Below are 21,053 nucleotides of genomic sequence, written 5' to 3'. Positions count from 1 at the left end.
TTTGGTAACCACTTGAATTTAAAGTAACTTTTCTTAGCTATCTATAGCTAATGTAAGGTAAATTCAACCCTATCTTGTCTACACCAAACAATGTATTTCAATGATATTATTTCTTTCAACATCCTTAAAAGCCTTTTGTCTTTAATGTCAAATTGCCAAGATGACTGTTTTATGTAAGCAGAGAAATGATGATTTGAATATAGTTATTTGAGCAATTTTTAGATTCTAACATCTGTACTATTTAGAAAACCTCTGAGTTTTCTATCCAAACAATGTGCATATAGCACACTATTTATTTGCTTAGTTTCTAAAGGGACAATATTACCAAAAGAAAGATATGTTTTTCCAGAGCCTGAAAGATTTTGCCAAATCAGTGATAGGGTTTCAAAATAAAATGTTAGAGTCTTTTCAAAGCTGGAAAATAAATGACATGGAAAAACAATATATGACAATGAGACAGATGTGAGCTCATTTCTGGTAATGAGAGTCCATAGACCACTTATTTGGTGGGTTGGAGTAACATTTACATTTATGTCAATTCTATGGATTATAAGGAAAGCATCTCTTGTTGGGATGACAATAACGAGATACAATGCTAGAATGAAATCTAATTGTTATTAGCTGTTGCACTGGAATGTCAATGAGGGGCTGCTTTGTTCAAAAGCTGGCATTGGTAAAGTTATTAAATTGGTTGGTTCATCAGGGAATACAGTACATTAGTGAGCTATTCAGCCTTACTGAGTGTACATATTAGAAAGCAGGCCCTTGTAAGTTCCCAACACCATAAAGCAAGGTAAGATTTAGTCACAACACTCACAGGAAGGGGTGATTGTATATTTTAAAAGGGTTAGCTCAAGTAAGCTAAACCTTCAGTCATATTTGGGTAAATGTTTTATTTTCATAATTTGCTTTATACTATTTAGTATACTTACTGTATTTTGTTCTTGCACAGAAAGTTTAGAAGGAATGTGAACATGGTAACTGAGTGATCAAAAACAATCCCTGCAGATTTCTTTTGATTTTCCTCTGTGCTTAGTAAATAAATTGCACTTTTTTGACTTTTAATTATATATGCTTAAAAAGTGATTGTAATCAACCAACTCTGTGTTTATTTCCCAGGGTGATTCCATAAGTAATTACACTAGATTATTAGGAGTAAATCAAAATATTGTAAAATACCCCAAAGCTAGACTGGAAATGAAGATTTTTAATAATGAGAGAACAGAATTTTTTAAGTAATAAAATAAGAATTTTATTTCTTATTTTATTTTCTTGTACGATTCCAGCTCAGATATCTCCTTCCTTGATCAAGTCTTCTCTGGTCTTTCCAACCGGAATTAACATCACAGGTGTGGTTTTACTAATTTGCTTTACATTTGTTAGAGCTCTTAACTCATTTGGCTCCTGTTAGACTTTTTCACGTACCATCTCCTTTACTGTGCTGTTTGCCTGCTGAGAGTAGGAAGCATACCTGAGTAATTTGAATACTACCTTCTCTTTCCCCTAATTACACTAACAGATATTTAAAGTCTCAATATACTTTGTAAGTAAATTAACATTTGTCTGATATTAAATATAGGACAATAAAATTTTATCAAATGCATGTTTTGGCTTAGCAATAACTATTACATTAAAACTGTATTCCTTAAATATTAACTAATATAAGTCATTTACTATGATTAGAGATATAAACATATTAGTTGCCAAACTAGCATACTAATATCTCAATAGAAGATATTTTGGGGGGATTATAAAATAATCTAAGTAAATAGTCAATATGCATTGTATATAATAAAGTTCCTATGCATACATTTATAAATATAAGTGCACATACAAAAATTACATTACATAAGCCCACATATGTATATAGAAATAATAGAAATACATTCACCGGAAACATTCATACACAAAACAGCCTTTTTTATGTCCAGCAATATATTCCTATGCAAACACACATGAATACACCATTTCTATATTGTTTTCATGATAAAACATGAACATGTTAAAGACAATGTGATGTGTTAATGCAATAGCCATAAGATTTCAGAAATGAGTTCCAGTCTCAATTACAACAATAGTCATTTAGAAAATATTCTGTTTTCTCCGGTCTTAGATATCCTGCCTCTAAAATCAGTGTATGAAACTCTCTGAATCTCTAAAATATCTGTGTCAAATGGAAGGGTCTGATCTGGTCCTAAATATGGCTCCAAGGCTACTGTGTTATTAGCACCATGCTAGAAGCTCTTGGTGTCTGGGTGTGTATGGACACGTGTGTGAGTACAGCATGGGAAAGGGGATGGTAAGATAAGAAATACACACGACATACACTCTGTCCTTAAGGAACTACGATTTTGCTGATGTAAGTGTAGGTGCATACTATTTGTCCAACAAGTAGTTGTGACATGCCTGGAGTTCTTTAGATTCTCTGGTCAAGCCTCTTGAGGATGTGTTTGCCATCTAAACTGAAACTTAAAGGATAGAAGGTATCACAACCGGGCACGAGGTAAAGCTCTTCTGGCAAATGAAACAGAGACTACAAGTATGTGAGGCAGAATAGAGCATACTGGGGTATTTTATTTGTAGTTATCTTGTCCTATGTCTCTGTAAGTTATTGAGAGAGAATGTTTCAGGCCCAATAATCCAAAAATCTTTTATAAATAACATTAAAATGCTAAATAATTTATGAAAACTTTAACATTCCTATCTCGCTTAAGCTAATAAAACAATAAAATTTTAGAACTGCAATAAAATTTTACCGGCATAACTGAAGCCAGTGGTTTTCAAAGTCAGTAATATGGAACTCTTAGGCACAGTGTAGCAATTACATAAAGCATTTAGTTAAAGTTATATTAACACAATCTATCTATTTTTATTATATTTAAAATTGTAGTTTTTTAAAGGCACAACTTCAAATGAATTTTTAAAATTAATTTTTATTGGAGAATAGTTGATTTACAGTGTTGTGTTAGTTTCTGCTGTACAGCAAAGTGAATCAGTTATACATGTACATATATCTACTCTTTTTTAGATTCTGTTCCCATATAGGTCATTACAAAGTATTGAGTAGAGTTCCCTGTGCTATAAAGTAGGTTCTTATTAGTTATCTATTTTATAAATAGTAGTATGTACATGTCAATCCCAATTTCCCAATTTATCCCTCCCCACCCCCTTTCCCCCTTGGTAACCATAAGTTTGTTTTCTACATCTGTGACTCTATTTCTGTTTGGTAAATAAGTTCATTTGTACCATTTTTATTAGATTCCACATATAAGCGATATCATATGATATTTGTCTTTCTCTATCTGACTTATTTCACTCAGTATGACAATCTCTGACATATTGGGCACCATCAGTATGACAACTTCTGCTCCAATTTGACTTTTTTATTTTGTGAGAGTGAGAACTTCAGAATAAAGCTTTTCCTACTCTCCCATCTGTGTGCATGTTTGTGCGTCCATGTGTGTGTGTCATGTTTAGTACTAATTTTTATTTAGAAAGGTTGCAACTTGGTATTATTCTGAATCAAGGCCTACACATGTCTACTCCCATAAACTATAAGATAAATATCCTTTTATAGCATGAACATGTTATCTTTAATTGAATTCTAGGTAAAGATTGGACACAAATTTTTTGTATGTGCTGTAATTACAGTTAATAAATTGTTCAACAAGTAAATTCAAAACATTGATTGTCTTAATAATATTTCAGAAAGTTTTATTGTTTATTTTTTGGTATACTTTGATTATACTTTTGTTTTTATGATAAATAATGTGATTTTTTTTTTGAAATTAAAAGCAGCAAAAGTTTCAAATTTTAGAATCATTTAATTGAAAAGGTACACTAATTACAAATCAAATTGTTTAAAACATTTGCAACTATTTATTTTTATGGGTCAGAAGTTTTTGGAATTGTTCAAACCAAAATGTAAAAATACAATAATTCATGATGATGCTGTTATGATTGTAACTTTCAATTTTGAATTGTGATTCACAACTTTTTAAATTTTGAGGTTATTGGAATAGTCTCATTGTTTAGTTGAATGTTTTAAAATGAACAATTGTAATGACTTTGACATTATGAAATTAATTTTTAGTTTTAAAATATTGCCTTTATGTATTTGAGTTTCATACAAGGAATGATTTTTTAAAATTGCACAATTTGAAAAGATTGTAAATCACTGAGCTAGACCACCCTATTCTTCCTCCTAACTGTATTAGAGGTGAAGCAACTGATGTTCAGATGGGGAAAGAGACTCTCACAAAGACTTCTACAAGCTGGTTGGTCTGCTTTTTATTTAGCCAGTTAGGTAGTTATTTTTCTAACAATTTTATATACATATGATTGATATCCCATACAATTCACCCATTTAAAGTGTACATTCCAATGGTTTTCAGTATATTCACAATCACTAATCTACTTCCTGCCTCTATGGATTATGGATTTGTCTATTCTGGATATTCATATAAGTGGAATCCCACAAGATGTGACTTTGGTATCTGGTTTCTTTTTTTTTTTTTTTTTTTTCAATTTCCAAAAAAAGTGCATTTTATTTATTTTACTTTTTTTACATCTTTATTGGAGTATAATTGCTTTACAATGGTGTGTTAGTTTCTGCTTTATAACTAAGTGAATCAGTTATACATATGTTCCCATATCTCTTCCCTCTTGCGTCTCCCTCCCTCCCACGCTCCCTATTCCACCCCTCTAGGTGGTCACAAAGCACCGAGCTGATCTCCCTGTGCCATGCGGCTGCTTCCCACTAGCTATCTACCTTACCTTTGGTAGTGTATATATGTCCATGCCTCTCTCTCGCTTTGTCACACCTTACCCTTCCTCCTCCCCATATCCTCAAGTTCATTCTCTAGTAGGTCTGTGTCTTTATTCCTGTCTTACCCCTAGGTTCTTCATGACATTTTTTCCCTTAAATTCCATATATATCTGTTAGCATACGGTATTTGTCTTTCTCTTTCTGACTTACTTCACTCTGTATGACAGACTCTAGGTCTATCCACCTCATTACAAATAGTTCAATTTCGTTTCTTTTTATGGCTGAGTAATATTCCATTGTATATATGTGCCACATCTTCTTTATCCATTCATCCGATGATGGACATGTAGGTTGTTTCCATTTCCGGGCTATTGTAAATAGAGCTGCAATGAACATTTTGGTACATGACTCTTTTTGAATTATGGTTTTCTCAGGGTATATGCCCAGTAGTGGGATTGCTGGGTCATATGGTAGTTCTATTTGTAGTTTTTTAAGGAACCTCCATACTGTTCTCCACAGTGGCTGTATCAATTTACATTCCCACCAGCACTGCAATAGGGTTCCCTTTTCTCCACACCCTCTCCAGCATTTATTGTTTCTAGATTTTTTGATGATGGCCATTCTGACTGGTGTGAGATGATATCTCATTGTAGATTTTGATTTGCATTTCTCTAATGATTAATGATGTTGAGCATTCTTTCATGTGTTTGTTGGCAGTCTGTATATCTTCTTTGGAGAAATGTCTATTTAGGTCTTCTGCCCATTTTTGGATTGGGTTGTTTGTTTTTTTGTTATTGAGCTGCATGAGCTGCTTGTAAATTTTGGAGATTAATCCTTTGTCGGTTGCTTCATTTGCAAATATTTTCTCCCATTCTGAGGGTGGTCTTTTGGTCTTGTTTATGGTTTCCTTTGCTGTGCAAAAGTTTGAAGTTTCATTAGGTCCCATTTGTTTATTTTTGTTTTTATTTCCATTTCTCTAGGAGGTGGGTCAAAAAGGATCTTGCTGTGATTTATGTCATAGAGTGTTTTGCCTATGTTTTCCTCTAAGAGTTTGATAGTTTCTGGCCTTACATTTAGGTCTTTAATCCATTTTGAGCTTATTTTTGTGTATGGTGTTAGGGAGTGGTCTAATCTCATACTTTTACATGTACCTGTCCAGGTTTCCCAGCACCACTTATTGAAGAGGCTGTCCTGTCTCCACTGTACATTCCTGCCTCGTTTATCAAAGATAAGGTGACCATATGTGCTTGGGTTTATCTCTGGGCTTTGTATCCTGTTCCATTGATCTATATTTCTATTTTTGTGCCAGTACCATACTGTCTTGATTACTATAGCTTTGTAGTATAGTCTGAAGTCCAGGAGCCTGATTCCTCCAGTTCCGTTTTTCTTTCTCAAGATTGCTTTGGGTATTTGGGGTCTTTTGTGTTTCCATACAAATTGTGAAATATTTTGTTCTGGTTCTGTGAAAAATGCCATTGGTAGTTTGATAGGGATTGCATTGAATCTGTAGATTGCTTTGGGTAGTAGAGTCATTTTCACAATGTTGATCCTTCCAATCCAAGAACATGGTATATCTCTCCATCTGTTTGTATCATCTTTAATTTCTTTCATCAGTGTCCTATAGTTTTCTGCATACAGGTCTTTTGCCTCCTTAGGAAGGTTTATTCCTAGGTATTTTAATGTTTTTGTTAAAATGGTAAAAAGGTGTGTTTCCTTAATTTCTCTTTCAGATTTTTCATCATTAGTGTATAGGAATGCCAGAGATTTCTGTGCATTAATTTTGTATCCTGCTACTTTACCAAATTCATTGATTAGCTCTGGTATTTTTCTCGTAGCATCTTTAGGATTCTCTATGTATAGTATCATGTCATCTGCAAACAGTGACAGCTTTACTTCTTCTTTTCCAATTTGGATTCCTTTTATTTCTTTTTCTTCTCCGATTGCTATGGCTAAAACTTCCAAAACTATGTTGAATAATAGTAGTGAGAGTGGACAACCTTGTCTTTTTCCTGATCTTAGTGGAAATGCTTTCAGTTTTTCACCATTGAGAACAATGTTGGCTGTGGGTTTGTCATAGATGGCCTTTATTATGTTGAGGTAAGTTCCCTCTAGGCCTAGTTTCTGAGGGGTTTTTATCATAAATCGGTGTTTAATTTTGTCGAAAGCTTTTTCTGCATCTATTGAGACGATCATATGGCTTTTCTCCTTCAATTTGTTAATATGGTTTATCACATTGATTGATTTGCATATATTGAAGAATCCTTGCATTCCTGGGATATACACCACTTGATCATGGTGTATCATCCTTTTAATGTGCTATTGGATTCTATTTCCTAGTATTTTGTTGAGGATTTGTGCATCTATGTTGATCAGTGATATTGGCCTGTAGTTTTCTTTCTTTGTGACATCTTTGTCTGGTTTTGATATCAGAGTGGTTGTGGCCTCGTGGAATGAGTTTGGGAGTGTTCCTCCCTCTGCTATATTTTGGAAGAGTTTGAGAAGCATAGGTGTCAGCTCTTCTTAAATGTTTGATAGAATTCACCTGTGAAGCCATCTGATCCTGGGCTTTGTTTGTTGGAAGACTTTTAATCACAGTTTCAATTTCAGTGCTTGTGATTGGTCTGTTTATATTTTCTATTTCTTCCTGGTTCAGTCTCGGAAGGTTGTGCTTTTCTAAGAATTTGTCCATTTCTTCCAGGTTTTCCATTTTATTGGCATAGAGTTGCTTGTAGTAATCTCTCATGATCCTTTGTATTTATGCAGTGTCAGTTGTTACTTCTTTTTCATTTCTAATTCTATTGATTTGAGTCTTCTTCCTTTTTTTCTTGATGAGTCTGGCTAATGGTTTATCAATTTTGTTTATCTTCTCAAAGAACCAGCTTTTAGTTTTATTGATCTTTGCTATTGTTTCCTTCATTTCTTTTTTATTTATTTCTGATCTGATCTTTATGATTTCTTTCCTTCTGCTAACTTTGGGTTTTTTTGTTCTTCTTTCTCTAATTGCTTTAGCTGTAAGGTTAAGTTGTTTATTTGAGATGTTTCTTGTTTCTTGAGGTAAGACTGTATTGCTATAAACTTCCCTATTAGAACTGCTTTTGCTGCATCCCATAGGTTTTGGGTCGTTGTGTTTTCATTGTCATTTGTTTTTAGGTATTTTTTGATTTCCTCTTTGATTTCTTCAGTGATCTTTTGGTTATTTAGTAGTGTATTGTTTAACCTCCATGTGTTTGTATTTTTTTACAGATTTTTTTCCTGTAATTGATATCTAGTCTCATAGTGTTGTGGTCAGAAAAGATACTTGATATGATTTCAATTTTCTTAAATTTAGCCAGGCTTGATTTGTGACCCAAGATACGGTCTATCATGGAGAATGTTCCATGAACTCTTGAGAAGAAAATGTATTCTGTAGGTTTTGGATGGAATGTCCTATAAATATCAATTAATTCCATCTTGTTTAATGTGTCATTTAAAGCTTGTGATTCCTTATTTATTTTCATGTTGGATGCTCTGTCCATTGGTGAAAGTGGGGTGTTAACGTCCCCTACTATGATTGTGTTACTGTCGATTTCCCTTTTTATGGCTGTTAGGATTTGCCTTATGTACTGAGGTTCTCCTATGTTGGGTGCATAAATATTTATAATTATTATATCTTCTTCTTGGATTCATCCCTTGATCATTATGTAGTGTCCTTCTTTCCCTCTTGTAATAGTCTTTATTTTGAAGTGTATTTTGTCTGATATGAGAATTGCTACTCCAGCTTTCTTTTGATTTCCATTTGCATGGAATATCTTTTTTCATTCCCTCACTTTCAGTCTTTATGTGTCCCTAGGTCTGAAGTGGGTCTCTTGTAGACAGCATATATACTGGTCTTGTTTGTGCATCCATTCAGCCAGTCTATGTCTTTTGGTTGAGCATTTAATCAATTTACATTTAAGGTGGTTATTGATATGTATGTTCCTAACACCATTTTCTTTATTGTTTTGGGTTTGTTATTTTAGCTCCTTTCCTTCTCTTGTGCTTCCTGCCTAAAGAAGTTCCTTTAGCATTTGTGGTAAAGCTGGTTTGGTGGTGCTGAATTCTCTTAGCTTTTGCTTGTCTGTAAAGATTTTACTTTCTCTGTCGAATCTGAATGAGATCCTTGCTGGGTAGAGTAATCGTGGTTGTAGGTTTTTCCCTTTCATCACTTTAAATATGTCCTGCCACTCCCTTCTGGCTTGCAGAATTTCTGCTGAAGGATCAGCTGTTAACCTTGTGGGGATTCCCTTGTGTATTATTTGTTGTTTTTCCCTTGCTGCTTTTAATATTTTTTCTTTGTATTTAAGTTTTGGTAGCTTGATTAATATGTGTCTTGGTGTGTTTCTCCTTGGATTTATCCTGTATGGGACTCTCTGTGCTTCCTGGACTTGATTGACCATTTCCTTTCCCATATTAGGGAAGTTTTCAACTATAATCTCTTCAAGTATTTTCTCAGTCCCTTTCTTTTTCTCTTCTTCATCTGGGACCCCTATAATTTGAATGTTGGTGCGTTTAATGTTGTCCCAGAGGTCTCTGAGACTGTCCTCGAGTCTTTTCATTCTTTTTTCTTTATTCTTCTCTGCTGTAGTTATTTCCAGTATTTTATCTTCCAGGTCACTTATCCGTTCTTCTGCCTCAGTTATTCTGCTATTGATTCCTTCTAGAGAATTTTTAATTTCATTTATTGTGTTGTTCATCATTGTTTGTTTGCTCTTTAGTTCTTCTACGTCCTTGTTAAACGTTTCTGGTATTTTCTCCATTCTATTTCCAAGATTTTAGATCATCTTTACCATCATTACTCTGAATTCTTTTTCAGGTATACTGCCTATTTCCTCTTCATTTTTTTGGTCTGGAGGGTTTTTACTTTGGTCCTTCATCTGCTGTGTGTTTCTCTGTCTTCTCATTTTGCTTAACTTACTGTGTTTGGGGTCTCCTTTTCGCAGGCTGCAGGTTCGTAGTTCCTGTTGTTTTTGGTTTCTGCCCACAGTGGCTAAGGTTGGTTCAGTGGGTTGTGTAGGCTTCCTGGTGGGGGGGGGGACTGATGCCTGTGTTCTGGTGGATGAGGCTGGATCTTGTCTTTCTGGTGGGCAGTACAGCGTCTGGTGGGGTGTTTTGGGGTGTCTGTGACTTTATTATGATTTTAGCAGGCTCTCTGCTAATGGGTGGGGTTGAGTTCCTGTGTTACTATTTGTTTGGCATAGGGTGTCCAGCACTGTAGCTTGTTGGTCGTTGAGTGGAGCTGGGTCTTAGCATTGAGATGGAGATCTCTAGGAGAGCTTTCGCTGTTTGATATTACATGGAGCCTGGAGGTTTCTGGTGGACCAATGTCCTGAACTCGGCTCTCCCACCTCAGAGGCATAGGCCTGACACCTGGCCAGAGCACCAAGACCCTGTCAGCCATATGGCTCAGAAGAAAAAGGAGAAAAAAAGAAAGAAAAAAAGAAATAAAATAATTAAAATAAAAAATAAATTATTAAAAATAAAAATAATTAGAAAGTAATAAAAAATATTTAAAAAAACAGAAAGTAAGAGAGAGCAACCAAACCAAAAAACAAAGCCACAAATGATAACACGTGCTAAAAACTATACTAAAAAAATATATAGGACAGACAGAACCCTAGGACAAATGGTAAAGGCAAAGCTATACAGACAAAATCACACAAAGAAGCATACACATACACACTCACAAAAAGAGAAAAAGGAAATATATATATATATATATTTATATATAAAAACAAAAGGAAGAGAGCAACCAAATCAAAAAACAAATCTACCAATTATAATAAACTCTAAATACTAAACTAAGACAAACATAAAACCAGAAACAGATGCACAAAAGCAAACCCCAAGTCTACAGTTGCTCCCACAGTCCACTGCCTCATTTTTTGGATGATTCGTTGTCTATTCAGGTATTCCATAGATTCAGGTACATCAGGTTGATAGTGGAGATTTAATCCACTGCTCCTGAGGCTGCTGGGAGAGATTTCCCTTTCTCTTCTTTGTTCTCACAGCTCCCGGGGTTCAGCTTTGGATTTGGCCCCGCCTCTGCATATAGGTCACCTGAGGGCATCTGTTCTTCACACAGACAGGATGGGGTTAAAGGAGCAGCTGATTAGGGGGCTCTGGCTCACTCAGGCCGAGGGGAGGGGGGGCACGGAGTGCGGGACGAGCCTGCGGTGGCAGAGGCCAGCGTGATGTTGCACCAGCTTGAGGCGCGCCGTGCGTTCTCCCGAGGAAGTTGTCCCTGGATCCCGGGACCCTGGCAGTGGCGGGCTGCACAGGCTCCCGGGAGGGGCGGTGTGGAGAGTGACCTGTGCTCGCACACAGGCTTCTTGGTGGCTACAGCAGCAGTCTTAGCATTCCACACTTGTCTCTGGGGTCCCTGCTGATAGCCATGGCTCGTGCCCATCTCTGGAACTTGTTTAGGCAGCGTTCTGTATCCCCTCTCCTCACACACCCCAAAACAATGGTCTCTTGCCTTTTAGGCAGGTCCAGACTTTTCCCAGGACTCCCTCCCGGCTAGCCGTGGTGCACTAACCCCTTCAGGCTGTGTTCACGCCGCCCACCCCAGTCCTCTCCCTGGGATCCGACCTCCGAAGCCCAAGCCTCAGCTCCCAGCCCCGCCCGCCCCGGCGGGTGAGCAGACAAGCCTCTCAGGCTGGTGAGTGCCGGTCGGCACCGATCCTCTGTGCGGGAATCTCCCCACTTTGCCCTCCGCACCCCTGTTGCTGCGCTCTTCTCCGTGGCGCCAAAGCTCTCCCACTCCACCACCCGTAGTCTCCGCCCGCGAAGGGGCTTCCTAGTGTGTGGAAACCTTTCCTCCTTCACAGCTCCCTCCCACTGGTGCAGGTTCCATCCCTATACTTTTGCCTCTGTGTTTTCTTTTTTCTTTTGCCCTACCCAGGTACGTTGGGTGTTTCTTGCCTTTTGGGAAGTCTGAGGTCTTCTGCCGGTGTTCAGCAGGTGTTCTGTAGGAGTTGTTCCACATGTAGATGTATTTCTGATGTATCTGTGGGGAGGAAGGTGATCTCCGCGTCTTACTCCTCCGCCATCTTGAAGGTCCTCCTAGGCTTCTGTTCTAATAGACATCTCATAATCTCATTATTTTTTGCATTTATTTCTCTTCACTAGATAGAAGGGTCCTTGATGGTAAGGATATTTTTCTTTTTTCTTTTAGTCCAGATATTTTGCATTCACTATATGTTCTTGGAGCATGAGTGACTGAGTAAGTTATTCCAGAGGAAAATGGTTTCTGAATTCAGATGCTGTGCCATGTCGAAATCTGATTCACAACAATTTAGTACGTGTTGTACGCAGCCAGAAATAATGAACAATCTGTTTATAGAATATCTTTTTTTGTACTGGGTCATTTATCAGTACATTAAATAATAAAATATTTATAATACTTTCATTCTTCATATGGTAAAACCAAACATTTACTATTTTTCAATAAGACTTTGTGATTTGAGTAAATTATTTTTCTTGAACTATGTAGAATATTTTCCAAGTATTCAGATTCTTCCCCCAAGAGTACCTTTTTGGTTCTTGAAAATATTTGCCTATTACTCTGTCAGGGCAATACGCCTAGTGGTGTTGCAACAGGGCTTTCCAATTTAAACAATGACTGACGTCTTAATAATTATCTCACAAATTACATGTTCTGGACAACTAAGCCAACCAGGCTCATTCAGATTTGTTAAGCCATTCATTTCTTGGGCTGTTCTAACCAACACTTCACAGTTAGTCTCCAACAGCTGGACCAACTGACACCTTTACATAAATGATAAGATATTCTTGGGCAATGGAGATGTAAAATGATAGAACGATTAATTTGGGGATATCTATATCCAATAACATAGCTGCATTGTTGGTGTATTAATAGAACTGTCTGACAGGTAAACCATCAAAGATTCAACAGTTCTGGCTCATGAAATATACTTTTCAAAAAGCAATGCAGACTCATACTAGCCTTGCATTATTACAGCAAATGTGTGACTCCTTTAAGAAATCAAACCACATAATACTCCTATTTTAAGGCAAATGTAAATTATGGGACCATTACTTTTTAGGAAGAGGATTACTAGCTATACAAAGGGGTTCACGTGGCTTCCTGAGTAGTATTTTTACAATATAATTTCATTGTTTAAATTTTGGTTTGATTCCACTGTACAGAGATTACAGCCAGGATATACACACATACACATACACACTAAATTAAATGAACTTGGGGAGGATCCTTTTACAAAGTTACCCTGAGATCGATCCTTCTGAGGATTATCTGCTTGACTTTTTGAGGTATCACAGGTGGCAGGTTATGTCAGTACTCACTGATAACTCTGTCGTTTCTCTTCCTGGGCACAAGCTCAGCTGCGTTTTCCAGCATCCTGACAGTAATGTGTGGTCATGTGATTGACATCTGGTCAATGTGATATGAGTGCAAGTGAAATGTGCCTCTTCCAGGCAAGGCTCGGAAAGCATCCCTAGCTCTCTTTTCCTGTTATCTGGCTAAATGTACAGAATTCCCAGGACCTGGGGGAAGCACCTGGCTCTGAACTGTTTCCATGGGAAAAAACAGTCCACCCCTGATCCCTATTGCATTGAAATGTGACTTTGAAATTTGAAGTTTTAAGTCACTCAGATTTTAGGATTTGTCCTTTATAGAAGCTAGTAGTAGTTGTCTTAACTAACATCCCTGGAATCTACTCTCTATGGCCCAAACTCAGTCTTCTCCCAGCCTTGACTTTACCTCAACTACAGTTGAATGTCCAGACCCTGCTTGGCAAAAAGATGATTTAGACAACAAGAGAGCAAAGCTGGGAACTTGGGCAGGGTCAAGGCAGAATATGGCCAAGCTTAACCTGGAGCATGTGCGAGCTTCTCACATGATTGGTGGCAGGCTTAGTCACAGCGTATGGTGAAATGAGTGGAAGGTTAAAAGAGGGAAATAAATCAGGACTCAGGAATCTAGATATGGCTTACACGAAGGTGAAGTCGGAGGCTAAAAGGAAAAACTGTTTCTGTACTTACACTTCTGACACCAAATGTGTGGAGTTTTTCCTCACACTAAGCAATTCTGACACTAACTACCCGGAGTTAGCCAGACCCCATGAGTTAAGGGCTCAGTCCTAGAAGACCGTCCCTCCACATCAGATCCCAACTTCAAGTAGAGGGTACCCAGGGTACCCACACTTCTGTCCAGCTTGGCTACAAATCTGAGGTTCCCATGACTCCCTCTGAGGTTTGATTACTTGCTACAGTGGATCATAGAACTCAGGGAAACACTTTACTGAACTATCACTGGATTATTATATGGGAGATTATAAAGGATATAAATAATCAGCCAGATGAAGAGGTATATGGGATGAGGTCTAGAAGGGTCCACAGAGGAGGAGTTTGGAGTACACCACTCTCTTGGCATGTGGAGATGTGTTCATCAACCCAGAGTCTCTTCAAACCTCTTTGTTTGGGTTTTGATGGAAGTTTCATTACATAAACGCAGTTAATTAAACCATTAGCCATTGATAAATAATCTCCAGCCTCTCTCCCTTCCCCAGAGTTCTGCTAGTGGAGTTGGAAGTTCCAACCCTGTAATCACATAGCTGTTTCTTCCAGCAACCAGCCCCCATCCTGAAGCTATTTGAGTCCACCAAGGGTCACTTCATTAGCATAAACTCAGAAATGGGTTTATTATAAATAACAAAATATGCCCTCTCACCCTTACCACTTGATAAATGTACAAGTGTTTTAGGAGCACTGTGCTAAGAACTGTGGTAAAGACCAAATATATATTTCCTATTATATCACAGGCGCAAAGATGAAAACTTTTTCTAGAGGTATTGGTACTACAAGGGTTTACTGATCAAAACAGTTTAGTAGCTGGGCCCCTATGTACCTCAAACATATTTTAAAAGCCTCCCCTTTTGAAGGTGAAAACGATTTCCTATATTGGTAGTGTTCTCATTTCTTAATTTCTTCCAGTTTGCATTTGATGAGAGTTATATGTTGTTTTGATATACTGAAGCCAGACTGATGGTAGGGACACAACATAGGCAGGACAGATAGTGGCTAATCTCCTAGCACCTGAGATTATCATCATCAGATTATTTTCTCAGGACAAGGGATAAAGTTCCAGGCATCTGAGTTTTGCCTAAAACCCTGGCAGCTAAACAGAACTCCTTACATTTAAAGTTTTTTTTTTTTTCCGTTAACTATGTATATTTAAAAATAATGGGTTCTTAGCAACAATGTATTAATGCAGCTTTGTTTATTTCACACCAAATTAAATTAGGAGTTAGCAATAAATTGATTCAATTTTTTTATTCTTTCCTCAAATCCCCGAATTATTGAACTCTGGTAACTGGATCTCAGCCCTCAAGGGATTCAAAACTTAATGGGGTAGATCAGGAGGGGATGGATGACTGAGTTAAGCACAGGCTATTAAGATAGCACATAGGGTGTGCATCTAACCCAGATTAGGAAATTGAAGGATAGCAAAGAGAATGAGTTTGTTTAGGAATCCTTAGCATACAAAGACAACCCAACCAGCTAATTCAGACAAATGTATTTTGCAAATGTAACCCAGACTTTGTGGCTCAATACATATTCAATTTAAATAAAAGAGTGAAATTTGAGCACCTTCTTTGTATCAGACGCTGTGCCCGATATATTAGTTGTAGTAACACATTGGGAGCTCATAGCAATTCCACAAAGTTGACATTCAGTTTGAGAGATAAGGAAACATTCAAATTTTGAGTCATATTTGGATACCATAATTTATGGTATGCTAGCCACTTTAAGAAACTAAATTTTTACAGACGTAATTTAACTTGCTACCTTACTTTATCTACCTTTTCACCTACTGAGATAAGAGATAAACTAGATTATAATCACAGGGTACCATTATTATAATCACATGGTACCATTATTGGTCCCCTGGAAGAGGGCTTTCACTACCACCTACTCACTTATAATTTGAATCTTCATTAGAAGGAATAAATCTTCCTTCTATTATTAGAACTATGGCTTTAAATGTAAAGTCACCACTGGAAGAAGACACACCAATTTGATTCACACAGAGATAAATGAATGCCAAGCTTCATTCAGTTTGCTGTGACATAAACAAAATTATACTTTAGCTACGTTGTGACTAAAAAGTAAAAGTCGGAGCGAGCAAGTAGACACTAAAGAAACAGAGAGAAAGATACCATGAAGTTTTATAGGAAACACAGGCAAAGAGGCAAGGGGCAGTGAATAAAAATCTGAGACTACTTTCCATTTTCCCTAAGGGACAGCCTGTTTAGATGTTGAATCTTTCATTGTTAAAGAAGATAAGCAAGCTTTAAAAATATTTGTTTTTCTAGATTATTTTTATATCTATTTTTCATGTTGAGACAATCAGTTTTGCTCACTTACTTCCATACTAATAATTTGCAGTAGTAAAATGGCTGGGGGGCATCTCTGGTTTAGTCATGAACTACTATGAAAATCAATCCGGCAAACTTGAATTCACTCCTTAGGAGAGCACAGTTAAAAACCAAGTTAGACTACTATGAATAAGTTGGCTCTCCACGATTTATTCACTGTTTTTTTAAAATCCCATTTAGAATGAGATTGATTTAGATGGTAATCACAACTAATTGCTAACTGCTAATCACTCTTTGGGTTTCAGTTTTTATTATTATCCGGAGATGTCATCAATCTTGAACTTGTTCTCATTCATTTTCCTAACAAGCGTTAGTTAGTTTGCCTAAAAATGGTTAAGTCCACACTCACAGTCAATTTGACTGAATTAGTTTGAAGTTAGGGAAACGTCTGATGAGTGTAAACCTCTGATTTTCACAGACTTGGTATTCAGTTTTGAAGATTCACAAAGATTGAAGACCCATGGCCTGAGGAGTTTGTGATTATACTCAAGTACAAATTTGATAATTGTGTGTTATTTACGTAGTTAGAAGGATCGACGTTCTCAACTAATAAATGAATGTGTCAATGAGGGTGTTTTAGGTGTCCTATGAACACAGTTTCACACGCAGAAAGACTTACTTGCTCACCTAAAAGGAATCCAGAAGTACAGGAAGCCATAGGGTTGGCAGCTTCATCAAGTCAATGCCATTAAGATTGACCACATTTCTCCCCACAGTGCCAGTTTTTTCCTGTATTGATCTTTCCATGGCTGAAGGATGGTTCCTTACTAGCAACTAGGACTATATGTTTCCCTGTATGTATCGAAAGGCTGAGGAAGAATGTTCCTGTCTGGTATTTTAATTAAGAAAAAGTTCTGTGATGTGACCTGATTGGATTGCCTAAGTCACAGGTCCACACTTAATATTGACTGTGGTTGGGGGAATGAATTTGCTGACTGTATTTCTCTGCAGCTCGTGGGCTCCATGAAAGGAGAGGTCTTAGTGTTCTTTTGGAAGGAGGAAGGGGTCAATTTGTGCTAATCACACAACCAAAAGCACTGCCCAGCATCGCAAATTCAATCAGGATTTTCTTTCCATTGCACTTTTGCTTTGTGTTTTGTGATTTTGTTTACTTATTTTTAATTTCATAGTCCATGAATAGTAATATGATGTTAGTAATATATATATAGTAAAACATAATATATGATAACAAAATATGGTAATAAAATGATAGGTACTTATGGAAAGATGAGGTAATGAAATATATTACTGAATATATTAACACTGTTAATATTTTTTTAGTGAATATAATTTCCAACCTCTTCCTATGCATATATATGCATATAGAAGAATGACTAACTAGATGGATATACATATATAATAAAAAAATAGAGCAAAGAAGTAATTTATAAGAATGAGGTCATACTTTACATTATGTTTCATAAGGGGTACCGTGGAGGCTTTCTACGTAGACATCCATTTAACTGGCTGTCTATGGGGTAATAGATACTCATCATCAATAAGCACCTCTCTAGTACAACCATACATTTAGGTTCCTATCAGTTGAGCTGTATGTTAAGAGTCAGATAGGTTTATTCCTAAACTTGTTTATGCAGGTTATACTTGTTATTTCAATTTAATATTTTGACAAAATACTTTATAAGCTGATGAAACATGAAGTTGGAAAAATATGAGTTGTATTTATGAAACTAAATGGAATGCTTTTGAAAGACTTAAGTTTTTAAATTTTTTTGCAAAATTAGTGTGAGAGAGGCAACTGTAAAACATATGGATAAGATTTAAGAAAAAAATCTGGAAAGATTTGCAATCAGACTGTTTTGCAAACATTTTTAATGTTAACATCTTGCTCTTCTTTAAAGAAAATGAAATTGAAAATTGTAGAAAATATGCTGTGGTATGATTATTCTGAAAGGAAAATTTTGAACTTCAATTAGTGGCCGTGTACTCAAAAAAGAAACATTTATCCTACAGCAGATAACTAGTGAATAGTGACTAGTGAAATATCTTTTAGGTTAATATTGAAGTGTTGATATGCTTTTTGTTCCTTTTTTACCTTAGTGTTTTTAAATTCGGTGGCCAGTTGCTTTAAATGAGGGTACTTTAAATTAGAAAGTTTAAATAAATCTACAATAAATCAAGTAAATTTTTAGCTGATTTTAATGGAAGTAAAATAATTTGAAGTAAAATTGAAAAATTGCTGAACTTTTACATAAATGCTTTTCATTACATAAACTTTGGAAAAATTGCTCAGAAAATTTTTTTAAATTATGAAAATTATTAACATGATCAATTTAAACTATACATTGCATTTTTACAGTGTCAGTTGATTCTTTGCTGTGAAAGACACAATTATTAACGCCTTTTCTCTCCTTGTTTCTTTCTCTCACCTTTCCTCCTAATTTTGTTGCTTTATTCAGCATTTATATACCAGTCTATGTCTATAATTTTCCTACCATTTTGTCTAAGTGTTATATTTAAGTAAGTCCAAAGCTTATCACTAGCTCTTCTACCATGGTTTCCTCGTTTTTTAGCAATTTATTTTAATTTATCTCCTAGCTGAATTTCAGCATTGGGCAGTTTATTTTTTTCTGAGAAAAACAGTGCAATATTTCCTGAAGGATTTTTTTGTTCACGTTTAAGCAGAATATTTGAATATTCCCTGTTGCCTTTTTGTTTGAATGACAATATAGTTGGAAATAAAAGAGAATTACTAAATTATACTTTCCTTTTTGAACTTTCTGGATAGTATTTCATTGTCTTTTAGCCTATAGTGTTTCAGTGGAGAAGGTTGAAAGTAGCCTACTTTTTCTCCCTTGTGACATTTTTTCTGCCTATAGAAGAGTAAAATTTCTTTATTCTTGAAGGTCAATAAAAAATTAACTAGGATATATATACATACTAGCTGTTCAGTAAATGTTTTGTTATTTTATTTATTGTACCTATTTAGTCTGCAGGTTCAATGCTCCCTTATTTCAGGATATTTTTCCTTGTATTACCTTCCTTGGTACTATTTTCCATTCTATGTGTTGGATTTCTACTTTGAAAACATCAGTGATCTTTTTTTTTTTTTTTTCGGTACGCGGGCCTCTCACTGCTGTGGCCTCTCCCATTGCGTAGCACAGGCTCCGGATCCGGACGCACAGGCTCAGTGGCCATGGCTCACGGGCCTAGCCGCTTCGCGGCATGTGGGATCTTCCTGGACCAGGGCACGAACCCATGTGCCCTGCATCGGCAGGCGGACTCTCAACCACTGCACCACCAGGGAAGCCCTCATTCCAGATTTTTGCATGCATGAAATACTATAAAGAATAAATGATAAAAATTAATTAGTAAATAGGTAATTAGTGGCAAATGATCCCTTAAAACTTATAAAATACAATTTTAAATATATAAACTGTGTGTTTAGATATATTTCTTTTATGATTTCTTTTATGATATATTTCTTTTATGATATATTTCTTTTATGATACACAATCAAATATTAATTTTCTGCCTTCTGGCACAAATGTCAATTAGTTTCTTCCTAAAAAAATTTTGTCAGTTTCTGTAGTCTTTTGTAATCACTTTATACCACCTAAGGAGTTTTTTGTGTGTGCTAAATCTCCATTAATCAACTATAATGAGGATAATCTCCCTTAGAGTTTTTTATTTGCTTGCTTGTTTTGCTAAGTAACTTTATTCCCTTACCTTCTATCATTTTTCTTGACTCTTCAATCAGAACAACCCTCTGAGGGCAGTGAAGTGAAGACAGTGTGTGTCTGTATGTCTGTTTTATTGCTTTATCCTCTGTATCTAGGAAAACACATGGAAGCAAGTGGAAAGCATAACATTATATGAGTAACTATGACCTGATCTTAGTTATCTTTTAATAATTAATATGTTCACAAATCTTATGCTTTCTAATAATATCTGCAAATGACTCACAATACCTCTTAAATGTCACTGTTAAATTACACTGGCACTAAAGGATATGGTTAAGAGGCATTATCCCACAGTTACCAAGATTCCATAAGCAAATATCAGGGACAAGTGACAAATTTGAAAAAAATTATTTGTAACCTATGTAAAATACAGAAGGAAAAAAGCCACACTTCATAAGGAGCCCCTAGAATTTGAAAAGTACAAAAGGATACTGTAGAAAACAAAGAATATAATTAGGAAAATTCCTAAAATAGAAATCCAAAATGGCCCAAATTCACTAAAGAAATGCAAGTCTTGACAACGATGACATGGCAGTTTTTAACCAGGATTGACAAAACGTAAAGATAAATGATATCTAGTGTTTCAGAGAGCATGAGGATGACAGGCAATATAATTTACTATTGATAGGAGAATAAATTGGCCCAACCATTTCAGAGAACAAATTGTCTATATTTCTCAAAAGTTTAAATGCTCAGATTCATTAACTGATTAATCCTACTTCTAAGAATCAGTTTTATAAAAACCTTCACTGGGGTTTCCCTAGTGGTGCAGTGGTTAGGAATCCACCTGCCAGTGCAGGGGACACAGGTTCGAGCCCTGGTCCTGGAAGATCCCACATGCCGCGGAGCAACTAAGCCCATGCACCACGACTACTGAGCCTGTACTCTAGAGCCTGACAGCCACAACTACTAAGCCTGCGTGCCACAACTACTGAAGCCCATGAGCCTAGAGCCCGTGCTCCGCAACAAGAGAAGCCACCGCAGTGAGAAGCCTGCGCACCTCAATGAAGAGTAGCCCCCACTCGCCACAACTAGAGAAAGCCCGTGCGCAGCAACAGGGACCCAACACAGACTAAATAAATAAATTTATTAAAGAAAATTATTAATGTTTCTTTAAGCATTGTAACTGAAATAGGTTTTAATTTA

General features: G+C 36.3%; 1 protein-coding gene across 14 annotated transcripts in view; it reads left to right on the top strand.

Annotated features, from left to right (window-relative positions):
• Positions 1–21,053, top strand: part of DPP10 (dipeptidyl peptidase like 10) — a 1,578,941-nt gene that overhangs the window by 771,631 nt on the left and 786,257 nt on the right. The gene's annotated exons all lie outside the window — the stretch shown is intronic.

Source organism: Stenella coeruleoalba (genome assembly GCF_951394435.1).
Source record: "Stenella coeruleoalba genome assembly, chromosome: 6".
NCBI lineage: Eukaryota > Metazoa > Chordata > Mammalia > Artiodactyla > Delphinidae > Stenella > Stenella coeruleoalba.
This window is presented reverse-complemented; position numbering and strand designations above follow the sequence as displayed.